The following is a 13770-nucleotide window of genomic DNA, read 5'->3' as shown; positions in this document are numbered from 1 at the left end:
TGAAGATGGGAGGCACATTCGCTAATCTCCAGTCAGCAGGGACCTCCCCAGTTAGCCAGGAATACCTTGTCTTTCATCAGCTTTGCAACAGGTCCCAGTGGGACAGTGGAAATTTGGCATTTTGGGGGTTGAGCTTTCTCAGGCAGGTCTCTACAAGAGCTGTCTCTACTTAATACTGATAATCTAACATCAGACTTACACAGGTCAGATGGCCCCCTCTGCCCAACCTCTGCTCTACCTGGCACCATGCTCATTTGCAGGTCTCTGTGTCTGATGCCTCATACTCTCATCCAATTTTTGTAATTTCTCTGGAACACGTAGGAGGAAAAAAATTAATTCCTTAACGTGGTAACTGGAAGTGACCCTGCAATCACAAGCATAAGGTGGAACTGATACAGCTGTGGCCTCCCGAGTTACCCTGAGTTTTGCTGCAAGTTCAGTGCCTCTTTTCTCCCCCAGCTTCACCCAAAGCCTTCCGGGACCACCGATGGCTTTGTAGAGCCCCCTGCGCATTCCACCAGCTGTGAGTGCACCTCAGCCTCGGTGAGACCGGCAGTGCTGGTGATCCACTGAGGTTAACCCCTCAGCAAGGAGGGCACTCGTCATGCACCTACTGAATGATCCACTGTCCTCAGGGGTGCTTATGCTATACCTTGCTGTAAAGTTTGACTCACCCCACTTGCATGAGGTTCCTGTCAGCTCTGGAAAAAATGAAACAGATTTTTTAGGGCAGCTTTTCCAGATCCTTTCTCATACTGAAGTTCTCAGTCACTGGGAGGGCTGTCAGATTTCTCTGCACTTCAGCTCGGGAGAAAACAGCTCTGGGCCCTGAGCCATCTCGGCACAGTTTTGCAGCTACAGCTTTCAGAGCATCCACACCTGCCTCTGTGTTACCAACCCGTCACTTCTGGACTGTGATCCAAAGTGCCGGTGACGTGGAAGTGGGGGAAGGAAGGGTAGGCGCTGCAGGAGTTGGAGGGAGCAAGCTAGAGATGGCCATCAGCTGTGACATGTTGTCTTGCCGGTTCGTACCCATAGCCATGATCTCAGCTTTCCGTCTAGCTCAGACACGCTACCTTTGGAGGCAGGGAAATTAATATTTCTGCTGATTTTGTCTGCCCTGCCAAAGTACATTTCATGCATGAAAATGTGAGATAGGTTTCTCTCCGGCACTTAGCGACAATCGTCCAAGACCTGTACTTAAATTAGAGAGTCCTCATGAAAAATAAAGCCACGCAGGGATGACTATCTTTTGGAGGCAGTGCATCCAGTTAATAGGTGCACTTCGAGGATGCCATTCTAATACAGCATAGTTCATTTCTTCTGCTGTTCAGATCAGTTACAGGACAACCCAAATAGATCTTTCTATGCCCCCCCAGTGTCACTGCACATGAGGAAATAATCCAAAAGCCGCAATGTAAAAATGTGCTATGTTGCCCAGCACTGATGAATAGCATGGAGCAGCTCCAACACCCTGGTCATGTAACATCCACCAAGCTGACAGAAACCAGGTTTCATGCCCTAGACTAATTATTTTTGCACAGTTGGACATATCATCCCTAGGACACTCTATTCCTGGTATCTACTTAGTCTTTTATGTATACACAAGCTCAGTAAAGTCCTTACAAAAAAATATCGAATGCATTATTCATAACAAAAATGGTTATGATCTATGGGACATGGTGCATACTTGCATGCCTGCCCAAAATCCAGGGAAAGTACTATTAGTCTTATCTAAATAGGTCTTCTTTTTCTCTGTACTCTTTCTGAAATGCAATAGGCCTCACAAAAAAGGCAGCAATGATCCCCATTCTCTGATTCTTTCCCAGTTCTCTGGAGCTCATGTGCATCCCTATAATACATCTGATGTTGACGGAGGTCTTCTGGTGGCACCACATGGAATTCACTGCTCAGAAACCTGGCAGCGCCTCTGCTCATTTATTATGCTACAGCTGTACACATTGCTTTACCCAATGTTACCTAATGATAATGAGTTTACTGCGGAGGTATTCTTTAATACTGTGATAAACACCTTGATTATGGTGTGACAGAGGTCTAGATCTGCTTTTCCAAACACTTTATTTCATAAATTACCTATTTACTTTCTTGTCAACATGTGAAAAAAAGGCTGTTTATTTTCCTGTCAGATTACCGAAGAATTATTGCTTTGATCCCTCTGTGCTCTTGCAAAATCTAGGAGATTTCAAAATTCCCTTGCCTATGTTATCACGTTTCCTGTCTTTTTTTAATCTTCATTGCTAGGTGGTCGTGCACAAGGTCAGATTAGCTCTTAAGCTGTCAAATACAACTTCCTTTCTTGAAATAAGTTTAAAATCGATTCATCCATGAATCTGAACTGTTGTGTGTTTGTTGTTTATTAGGTGACGGAGGGCAGCAATTTCTGTTCTTGATGGACTGCTCTGTTACTCTGTCCAGTATGGTCACTGACGTATTTCCAGAAGATCCCTCATTGCAAGTCTGTGTAGTAACACCCACCACTAATTTATTAGGTTGCCTCTGAAGCTGTGAATATGATGGTGTCACTTCCAGTGCAATCCGCAGTGATTTTTTGACAGGTACAGCTGAGCCAGTGACCCCGAAACCCTTTCTGCAGCATTTGCAGCAAGAGGAGCTCTTCCCAACACAGCCAGCACCATGCCGCTCACTGGGCACAGTGTGCAGACGCCGTCATTTTGCCTCAAACACCCCGTGCAGTTGCTGGATCTGGCACCGTTATCTGCGGCTCGGTTGTAATTTCTGCCAAAGGGACTTGGATTTGAGCTCTGTGGCCTGGAGGGCAGGGCAGGGACTGCGTAGGCAGATAATAACAAGTTTATTGTCATTGCATTTCCCTAATGCATGTGCTCATTCAGAGAGGTACGCAAAAGCTCTTTGTGTTTGCAGATCTATTGCTTCCAATTGTTTTCACACAAAAGAAAATGATACCTGTGTGGGACAAGGCACAGCCATTTCTCTGTGGCAGTTACCACTGAGAAACATTTTTCAGAGGGACACAGCCCCAGAAAGCAGGCTGTCCCGCTGTGTATGAATACGACATCTGCAGGAGATCAGTCCTGGGATGCTTTACTGGTTTTTTTAAAGAAACAACTCCAAAATCTAGATGCAAATAATAGTGCCTGGCTAACAGCAGTAATCATCAGGAGCCTAAAGCAGAGCTGAGATCCCTTATGCTAGATACCAATCAGATCCGTGGTGAAAAACCATTTCTGTCTCCAAAGCACTCACAGACTTCGTCTGCCAGAGCTTACCAGCCTGCTAGAGAGCTGCCGGGTCCAAGAGATGATGAAGGTGTCAAAGGAGCACTTCAGGGGAGAAACAACCGAAGGAAACAAAGGGAACGATTTGCATCAGTGTTTATTGCAGAGGAGCTCAGGGAGGTTTCTACAGCAGAGTTATTTTATGCAGGGGCTGAGTCAAACCCTCTCAGATTCAAATGTAGGGGAACTTTTGGAACAAATTAATGCAATGAACAGTAACAAATCACCAGGACCAGCCTTCACCCACACCTTAAGAGGAGTGTAAATATGGTACTGTTGAACTACCAATTTTGGGATATTACCTGCTGCTTGAACTGATCTTGATGCCAGAAGAACTGAGCGTGGGAATCACGGCACCATTTTCAAAACCAGAACTCAAGGGGTGATCTGAGAAACCACAAACCAGCATTCCTGTTGCCCATGCCGTTAGATATAAATGGTTACAGAAGGGAGGAACTACCATGGTTTTTGCAGAGGAAAGCCATACCTCACCTACCTGTGGGAACCCCTGGAAGCAGTCCCCACCCCGGGAGATATTCAAAGCTTGTCTGGACCCAGCCAGCCCCAAGCACCCCGGTCCAAGCTGGCCCTGCTTTCAGCGGGGAATTGTACTAGACAATCTCCATACATCCCTTCAGACCTAAATAGTACTTTGATTCTATATTCACAATGATGGGAAAAATGCATGAATGCTGTACAATAATTAAACTTCAAAATTCATTGCCACAGGACACCGTTCTGATCAAAAGCAGAAATGGTTTTAAAGAGACAAGCCATATTAACTGTGGGAATGCCAATGGCAACTAAATGCAATGATTTGGGCTCAACCTCTAGCACCGGCAGTCCCTGCAGTTTAAATTATATGAAGCTAAAAGCTGATACCTCAGAAAGCTCACTCTTGTGCTTCTCCTGATTCTCATGCACTTTCTCTGAACTCCCGCTATAAGTTGCTGGAAGGGTTACAGCATAAAGTGGACTTTTATTCTGACCACTGTAGCTGCTCTTATGTTCAGAACTGATGAAAGAAAGTGAATGGTGCATGCAGGGGTGCAGGGGGGGAAGCAAGGCAGCAGCAGGACCAGTGTGAAGCAATGCTTTTTGAAGCTAATTGTCTTCAATTACCCTTTCACCTTTGATTAAAGATGGACCGTTACTGCCAAAAAATGCCTCTTGAATATTCATTTAAATTAACTTGCCTTGGCCTGGTTTTGTCTCGCTGGGGTTTGTTTCCTGTGAACACTCACACAGGGTAGGTACTCTAGCATGGAGGGCTGTGAATGGGACTGTCAGAGCTGCGTGCCTGACTGTTTGTGAACAAGAAACTTTGGATTTATTCACACAAGTGTTTCTGTCAGAAGCACCTCACTGGTGCAGTGGGGGCTTTTTTGAACAGTAAGAGAACTTGACTTGCAGGGAGTTGTTAGTGCCCCAAAGCAATTTAAAAACGAAAGCTGTGAATATTGCTTGATGACTATAAACAAAAAAAAAAAATGAAAGAACACATGAAAATATGCAGTCAAGGGAGAAGAGACTAAACAACTCAAGCAAGTCCTCATTCATTACAAATCATTTGTGCATTTTTTTCCCCACCGGGTTGAACTGTGCCAAAATCCAGCAAACATTTTGGAAAGCAAGAGGCTGTGCAGCGGCCAAAATGTGGTGTCTCACACTTGTCAAGTTCAGGCATCCACCTCTTCACCATCTTCTTGAATATCCCTGCAGAAAGTCCACGAGTTGGCTCATGTGGATCAGAAATGCTGACTGACGTGGAGGGATATGTCCCCAGAGCTGAGACACGCAAATTAACGGAATGGCGTGGGCTTTAAATGCTCAGACTTGACATTTTTCCTTCCCTACACCATTCTGCCTATGGTGCCAGGCTGCTTCATTCCAAATAAACTAGAGTCATAAGGCCCCATGTATCTTTTCTTAAAAGGCAAAGCTCAAAGAGCCTTGGCAGTGTACAAAGCCCTCCTAGCCCCTACCCAAGTGGTAATAGTTAAACCTGTGCCCTACACAACTTCACGTGCAGCATTTAATACGCGACAGCTCCCTAGTCATTGGAAACCCACATATCTATTCAAGGCACATTCTGTTCCTCCACAAATCATCCACACATTTCCCTTCCTCCATAAATGCTGTGATAACAGCTGAAAAGTGAGAGAAAAATAAAGCTGTGTGATAGATGTGAAATGCAAAATGGTTGCTCTGTTCTGGCACCATTTGTACACTCATTTTCCCCCCATTACCCACAGAAAGGGGGGTCATCAACAGAACAAGGCAAGGACTGTGGGTGATGCCTTGTATTAGATGAACTGGTACAGTTAGTCTAACTGTGACAGCAGATTCTTTTAGCCATATTTGTATTGAAATCCCAGCCTTGGAAGATACAGCTCAGAAATTCAAAGATAATAAAAAAATTGAGGTATACAGAACTACTGAGCTGCCACTAGGGCCTCCTGCACAGGAAATAACTATTCTGTTTCCTGGCCAACACACAGGCAGAAAGCAACATCAGCTCAAGGACGAGCAGCCCAAAGGCGAGAGGAAAGCCTCCTTTGGAGAGAGCTCGTGGTTCAGAGCCTGGTCCTGACGGGCGCAACGCACAGCGAGGGAAAGGCCAGCAGCCTCGCGAGTCATTAAGAGAAAAGAAAACGAGCAGTGAAATCATTGTTACTAATGAGGACCAGCACTCTCCATCTTTGGAGGGATCAGAAGTGTGGCCTCTGCTCAGAACAGCCATCAAAAAGTGCAGCGCAAGATGGGAAGGGGTACAACTGCTCCCTCAGGGTGAAACAGCTCCTGGGCAGCCCAAAGCCCACCTTTCCCGTCCTGGGAAACCCTGAAAGCTCGCTGCCTTCCCAGTACATGCAAGCTGGTAGGAGAAGGACTCTTTTTTTTTTGCACGTTAGTGCACTCGACCCTAGTGTGTTGACACCTGGTGCTTTGTAGAGCAGCAGAGGACCAGTAATTGCCATTGGGAGATGAATGCTTCAGCATTAGAGAAATGAACTCTGAGCACTTGTGTGGCTCTTCTTGATTTATCACAGGCCTTTCAAGGCATTCTTGAAAGGAGAGGATACGGTTTAGGCATCAAGGGGCTGATTTGGAGGTGAACAGAGCTGAAACTCTTCTCTGGCTCTGTGTACACACACGTGTACACACATGCATGCTCACACACGTGTACACACATGCATGCTCACACACACATGCACATTTATTTTCGCATGAATTCCATTTTATACCATATATTTATGGAGAAGGATCAGGCCAAATCTATATCTAAAGCAACAGCATGGCATTAGGAGCTGTAGGCTCACTTTCTTTATCTGCCATAAACGTATAAGAAAGTCTCTTTGTCCGATTCCCTATCTGTAGGAGTGGATAATCTTCCTCTATCCCTCTGAAGATTCATCTACTTTGTTGTAATGACACCTGTCCCAAGAATGCTCCTCTTTTTTTATGTCAGTAGAGCCAATTCCAAAATCCCTCAGGGATTAAAATTCATTCATACTGGGATAGGAAAGAAATCTGTGCTTTGTGCAAGCGGTTCAGACTAGATAACATCAGATCTGGCTGTCAGATCTTTAACACATGACTGAGAATAAAAACAATAATAATAATGAGATAACATATTGCACATTGTCTTTGGTCCAACCAAAATAGTCCCCAGCCTCTTTTGTTATGCTCTATGGCCTCAGCTAGAGCTGAGATGGTTAGATCAGGACGAGGATGATCGTGGCCTCTGAGGTGGAGCATGGCGGGGCTGGGCTTATTAGCATGCCGAGAGAGCCCCTCTCCTAAGATGGAAAGCACCACAGAAGGCCCATTTTAATGCTCTATAGTTGAATAAGACTGCAAACAAAAATATATCATTATCTGGGCACATCTTGTAATTCTTGTTCAAGCATTTTGCATAATTTGCTGCTACTTTCAACTTGTCTGTTCCCCATGTGGCAATGTTTGACAAAGGGGAAACAGTAAGCTATCTATTCTTGGAACATTTTCCATTGCTTATTGTCATATGGCTTCAGGCCAGACTCTAATTCAAAGGAGAAAAAACACATACAATCAGGAGTATGAATAGGACTGTCTAGTGGAAATCAATACACCTTTTAGTAGCAGGTCAGTAAATGGTTCGTTACCTCTCATACCTAGAGCTTTGGGGGTGGGGAAGGGACCTTCGAGTGAAGCAAGATGAGTGAAAGACCAGTCTCATTAAAAACAGCTTGAGCACACATTCACCACTTACCACTTAGAAATGATGAAGAAAGAGCAAGGAAATGCATGAAAAATGTCTCTTCCTTACCTGCCTGCTTGTGTGGTAATAGCATGTATCTGATGCAGCAATGTCCTAAAACTGCCACTTAAGACCACTTGGGACTTATTATATGATATAAACCTTTGCTCTGAAGTTTCAAAAATTTTTGCTACTACAAAGAGCAGCTCCATCCATTAATGGATATGCTGAAAAAGTAGGGGCCACGGTCTTGCTTGCGAGCCTGTCTTTGCTCTCCTGCGAAGAGCCAAGGGGCTGAGCTGCTTGCCCGTCAGTCAAATGGAAAGGCTTCTGCATTTTCCAGGGGCAAAGTTATCCTGTTCAGTGGATACAGAAGAGGGCAATGTTTGACATACATACAGAATTTGGTATACATTTTTTTAAAATGTCAAAGATGTAGAGAGGGGATCCATTTTCACAAGCAATTCGTGATTTTGGTGCTCATTGGAAAACAGAGAGTGACTTTTTTCTCCCCTCCAAACAAAATAAAACCCAAAGCACTAATATTCATGCTTAAACACTAAAACATTTGTTGCCTACAAGTAAGTAGCTGACTAATTCCACTCATAAACACAACGCAGCAACATCATCCTTTTTCCTCAGATGAATTCAATTGCATCTTTTGTATGTATGCAATAAATGTTAATAAAGCCATGCTGTGGGGGATTGAGAGTGCCTTACCTCATGTATTGACACTTACTTATTTGCAGAAGATGCTAAGACATTATTGAAGCTCTTTACCATTGTTTTGTGGGGGGAGACGCAGGGTGGTATCAGCCGTGCCATGACTTACAGATACCCCCTTGCTTCACGGCTCAACTGGGAGCTACTCCACAGGAGGAACGAGTATGGCTCAGGGGGCTTCACCCCTCGCCTCCCCTCTGTTCATCACGGCAAGTGTCAACTGCTACTCTGTACTCTGGTTTTACTGCGTCTGAGCTCCATCCACGCTAAGAACAGATCATACAGTACTGGCCTGCGCAGTGTGTTAGCAGGGTACAAAGAAATGATTGCTTACAGATGCTGCCATGATTTTCTAGGAAACGTCTCTGGCTGAAAAAAAGAGTTTTAATAGAATTGCCAAACTGACTTACAAATGAGGCCACGCTCTAGTGCAGAGGATGGTGCTGATACAATCTTTGGATTTTGGAGTTTATTTGCAACATGAACGTTGTGGTGTATTCATTTGACAAAGGGAAAGAGAAAAGAATTGCTCAGGCTACTGCTGGATTTGTTTATGGCTGATACACCTCGTCAGGGCAAGGCAAAATCCCCACATGGTGTTGCAGATAAATGATGGACGGATCAGTCTTCTCTGGGCAGAGCGCCAGGGCATTCCTGGGGAGCACCACTGCACTGTTTTAAATGGTGTAGTAGTAAATAAAAAGTGGATAAACCTACCTGCTGAGTATACACAAGAAGGCCGTTAAGTCTGTATTCCCTAAATTGGCGGCAGATAATCTCCTTTATCTCTGTTTACCCTCAGATGCACGCAGGTTTAATGGGAGGGAAGCAGCTTTCCTTGCGACACAGAATGCAATTACAGCGAGATTGTCCCTGTGCCTCCGATGGCTCCCAGTCAGTAACTGAGCCACACACACTGCCAGTGCCACTACAGCGAGGAGAGCGGCCAGGAACATGGCTGGGCTATGCCGGCCATTTGCACTTTGCATGTCTGACAGGCTGGCGAGAAGGACTCTATCATGCTGTCCTGTGCCTGGGGAGTCCATGTCTGGTGGCAGAGAGCTGCAAAACCAATCCTTCCTTAGCATAGGTTCTTTCTTTTTGTTTTACTGTCTTCTGTGGGTGTGACTAATTCCCTCCTTCACTGCTGCTGTTGTGAAGTGTTTATAATCTCCCATCAAGTCTCTCTCCTCACCCCATGCAATCACTCTACAACGCACAATTCAGATTTTGCAAGTCTAGCTTCCTCTTCTCCTTCTCATGTTTCTCTTCATACGTTGCTGCCTACATGGTTTTCTCTTTGCCCTTCTTAGCATTTATTATCTAATTTTTTGCACATTTTTGTGAAGAGAGGCAAACAGAAGAGCAGGATCATGGAGCATCCTTGTCTGCAACAGTCCCACCCTGTTGTTCATCACATTCATCCCTGAGCAGCTCTGATAGAGTCTCCATACTCCTGTTGTAGCATAACAGCATGGGCTCTACAGGGTATAGAGAGGACCTGCTAGTCTCCCTAACTAGAACTTCTTGCACTGAACTCAAGAAGAACATCCATTTTTAACTCTTTGCATTGTAGGGCTAAGCTAGACAAAGTAAATATGGCTTTTGTCAGGGACATCTGTGTTAGTCATTCTAATTGCTTAGCTTTCAAATTCTAACTACCAGAGGAATTAAGTTAGCTCTGGGTTTTGGTGATTTTTCTTTCTTCTGATTTATTCTGTGGAGTAAGACCAACACAACAAAAGTGATTTCAAAGAAGTATCTCAACTTCCATTACACATTTCAAGTCTGGTTTAAGAGAGATTGTGACGATCGTGGAGAAGGACTGAAGACAGGCAGACTTGACAGAGGTGAATACTCTATCAGTAAGCCATGACAGGTCAATAAATAATGGAGTAATACAAATAATCAAAAGAAGCAAGGATGGCAATCATAACTGTCACTGCTGATATCAGTTTCATACCAAAGAAGCACTGTTCACAGGAGAGACAGCAACAGCCACAAAGTAATAACAGAGCAGTATGAAAGGACTGTACACTGAGCCAGGGGAAGCAGCTGATGGGCTCAATGTCTGCTTAGACTCTTCTGCAATAAAGTTCAACAGTGTCTCAAGGGTGACGGTGATGGGCAAGAGGTCCCAATGTGCTCCTTGAAATGGGCTTTGTGAGATTCAGGCCACAAAGTACAAAGGCAATGAAATGATAGACAATACTCAGTTTTGCTTTCTCCACGCCTGGCACTGAATAAGATTTGCTGTTCTGAACCCAGGAAGCCAGAGGCACCTCTTGGCTTAGGGATGGGCTGGAGTCTGGTTCAAATGCCTTTTTACCTTTTACCACCTTCCTCAAGCCAAAGAGGGGACAAAATGCTCCTGTATTGCAGGGGTCATTGATAGCCACGCTGGGGTTTCAATGTTCTAGTTACTCATCTACAACCCTTTAAATATGCTGTTTTCCTGCACAATCAACAGGCTTATGCTTTTGACCCATTCAGCTTGGTGGTCTATGTCTGATAGCAGACTTCGGCTTGATATCATTAAGAACAAACACTTTAATAGAAAATGATCACATTTATTGAAGAGATGCCTGAAATAATGCTCCTGAACAAATCACAGCTAGATGATCAGGACTGACACCAATGGCTGAACAAGGGAAAAAAGCCTGAAATCAGCTTTATCTAACCTAATTTGAATTAATGTGTAGCTGATTGATAACAAAAAACCTATGCACCTCTAGCTGTATTCATTCAAAAAGGCAAAGGCATGGCAAACATTTTGTATACAGGCCTACAGAAATAGCACCAATTAACCTGTCCTGATGAATTGTCTAGATAAAATAATTGCTACTCAGTAGTTCTGGCAATAGTAACAGCTGCCAAGAGAGGATTTTCCCCTGCAAAAACCAAAGATTGTTAAAAAAAAAAGGACAAGGAAGTGTCAGGGAGAAGAACCAGCCAAGCAGTAACAACATTCAAAAGTTTCGATTGCAATTTTCAGTAGGAAGCCAAGAAAATGAGATTAATTTGCCAGCGATGCTCTCACCACTGTGAACTCAGAGCCTCTGGTCTGCCAGTTTCCAGACACTGGGACTTCCTTCCTGCGGGCATGACTAAGTGGGGTGGTTGGTCATTAGCTGGACTGAAGACAAGAGTGGGATCCAGCTTTAGTTCTTACTGGCTTATTATCTCCTCTTAATTAAAATGCCTTATAACACTACTTCTCCTTCAGAAGAAAGAGCCTCTAAAAGCTGTTAAAACCCTCAAGGCTAAGTAGGAGAACTTACATCCCCAATAACTTGAGAAAAGGGAAGGGTCGCTTGTCCAAATTAGAGAGGCAAATCCAGGAGTATATTTGCCAACTGATTCCAGAAAGGGAATCTTTATCCTCGAGATGAAGCCAATTAGCGAGGCTCGTGACTGCATGTTCCACAAAGGGCATTTTGTGGGAGGAGAAAAAAAAGCCAGTGTTAGATTTCAATAAGGTGACATATTTCTTGTCCTTCCTTCCATACACTAGGCACAAACTGCTGCAGGGCAAAGCCTTCTTCTAGTGATCACACTGGCCCGAGACTTCGACTCTTTTGACCAACATGCAAGACCCCAGGTCTTCTTCTCTACTAGCCATATCCCCAGCACAGGGTCCACCAAAACTCGCTGATCCCCACAATCACAATCCTGAGAGTACGTGGCTTGTTTCCAGAGACTTGAATGCTGGATCTGACTCATACTCCCTATTTTGTTTATATACTCATCACATTTGCTTCCCACTTATGCACCAGTGTAGCTCATGTCACAAAATTAGAAAATGAGACAGACTTGTTAGAGACCAAATATAATCTCTGGTTTGACTCAGCGGTGTTTATGTGGAGCTACCCAGACATAATGTGGTTCGGCAGGTTGAATGACACCAAAAAGGGAGGGTTATAATAATTTCCCATTTTTTACCTCCCCCCAGAAAAAAGCCCAACCTACTGAAATTAATTGGCATCCTCCGACATCTTCCTTAGTATATAGAAATAGATACACATGAACATGCCTTTTAGATCTGGGTTCAAAATTTAAAACTCCCTGGAAAGGCTTGTTTCTTTTTCCCAGCTGTAGGAGTGATGCTCATGACAGGTACTACCTCTCCCTCCACAAATGTTATTGCTCATTGCTTCATGTATGATATAAGATCATCCCAGTTTCACACTTTAGATGTCTGCAACAGGCTGAATCATCTTTATCTCTGGCTCTGCCTCTGGCTGGTTTGTTGTAAGCTCTCGGGCAGATGTTGATGGATGAAGGGACCGGGAGCGGGGTTTCCCAACGCGGCTGCGTCTCCAGGGGTTTCCCAGACGCGGCTGCGTCTCCAGGGGGTGGCAGGTGAATCCACACAGATAGCAGCAGCACAGACTTGTTTCCTAGAGTTTGTGTGGGGACCAAAATGGGATCAGGCAGCCAACAGAGCGGGTTTGTGTAGCCAACAGAAACAGGCACAGAAGGCAGTGGCTCCAGGAAAACAAACACAAATATAAAGGCACAGCAACAACGTGATATTATGGTGAGGAAGGGAGCTGAGCTACTGCACTGACTGAAGCAATTGTGCACAAGCCAGCTGCACAGGGCGTCCCAGCGCAGGAGGGAAGATAGGCAAAGGACCCCTTTCCTGGGCCCTGAGAGCATGCCACGCAGTGACGGCAGTGAAGATCTGGCACAGAAAGAGATGGTCAACTCAGGGGATGGTGCTGGTGAAGATGGGAAAGACGTTCTTTGAACCTCCTGCCTACAAATTATGCAAATGCCGACCTGTCACATGGCAAATTTTTGGCTAAGGTGATACGAGAACCCAAAGCTACTGGGTCTGTATCCTCTGCCTTATCCAAATATCTCACCATGTTTTCTGTACTCCTCCTCCTAAAAGAAGCATTGGTTTCAGGCTGGCACTGTCTGGTTAACAGAGCGGTAGCAGCCACGAGAAGGGTCCCGATGTTCACTCTCCTCAGACCCAGCAGGGCTGCATCCCCAGGGTTGCAAACCTGGGAGGGTTTGCAGCAGCAGCGTCGGGGCTGGACCGGGCAGCTGCGTGCTTGGCCTGAGATGGTCTCTGCTTGTTTAATACCGGGCGCGAAAGAGCCGCAGTGTGGCTGAGCCAGGCAGCCTGGATCATATCTCTGTGGAAACAATAACACATCTCCTTCCCTCTAAACACTCTCCTCTCTAACGGCCGGGGCTGAAACTGTGCAGGACAACTTGCTAGCAGTCTTGGAGATGAAGCCGAATTCAAGACAAACATTGACCTCAGCTTTTGAATCCTAACCAGCCCATGCAGAGACACCCTTAACTTGCACTTTGTTTTCCTTCCAAGCCCATATTCTCCAGAGGCCTGAGGACAAGCCACTTTCTCACACTGTGTGACAGCTGAGCTAGGATGATCAGGGAAGAGGGGAACCACACATCTTAATGAGTCCTGCCTAAGCTTTTGGCTTGTTGTCTCCAGCAGGGTTTCCCGGATGACCCCGAAGGCGTAAGAGCAGTACAGCCATTTGTGGA

The 13770-nt window shown here is 45.1% G+C and overlaps 1 protein-coding gene across 1 annotated transcript in view; it reads right to left on the bottom strand.

The window, feature by feature from the left end:
- PRDM11 (PR/SET domain 11) overlaps window positions 1-13193 on the bottom strand; it is a 137714-nt gene extending 124521 nt beyond the window's left edge. The window contains exon 1 of the mRNA XM_075502567.1: window positions 13188-13193. The gene's annotated coding sequence lies outside the window, so the exon portion shown is untranslated. The remainder of the gene's footprint in view (window positions 1-13187) is intronic.
- Between the last annotated feature and the right edge of the window lie 577 nt (window positions 13194-13770).

This window comes from Mycteria americana, chromosome 5, assembly GCF_035582795.1.
Source record: "Mycteria americana isolate JAX WOST 10 ecotype Jacksonville Zoo and Gardens chromosome 5, USCA_MyAme_1.0, whole genome shotgun sequence".
NCBI lineage: Eukaryota > Metazoa > Chordata > Aves > Ciconiiformes > Ciconiidae > Mycteria > Mycteria americana.
This window is presented reverse-complemented; position numbering and strand designations above follow the sequence as displayed.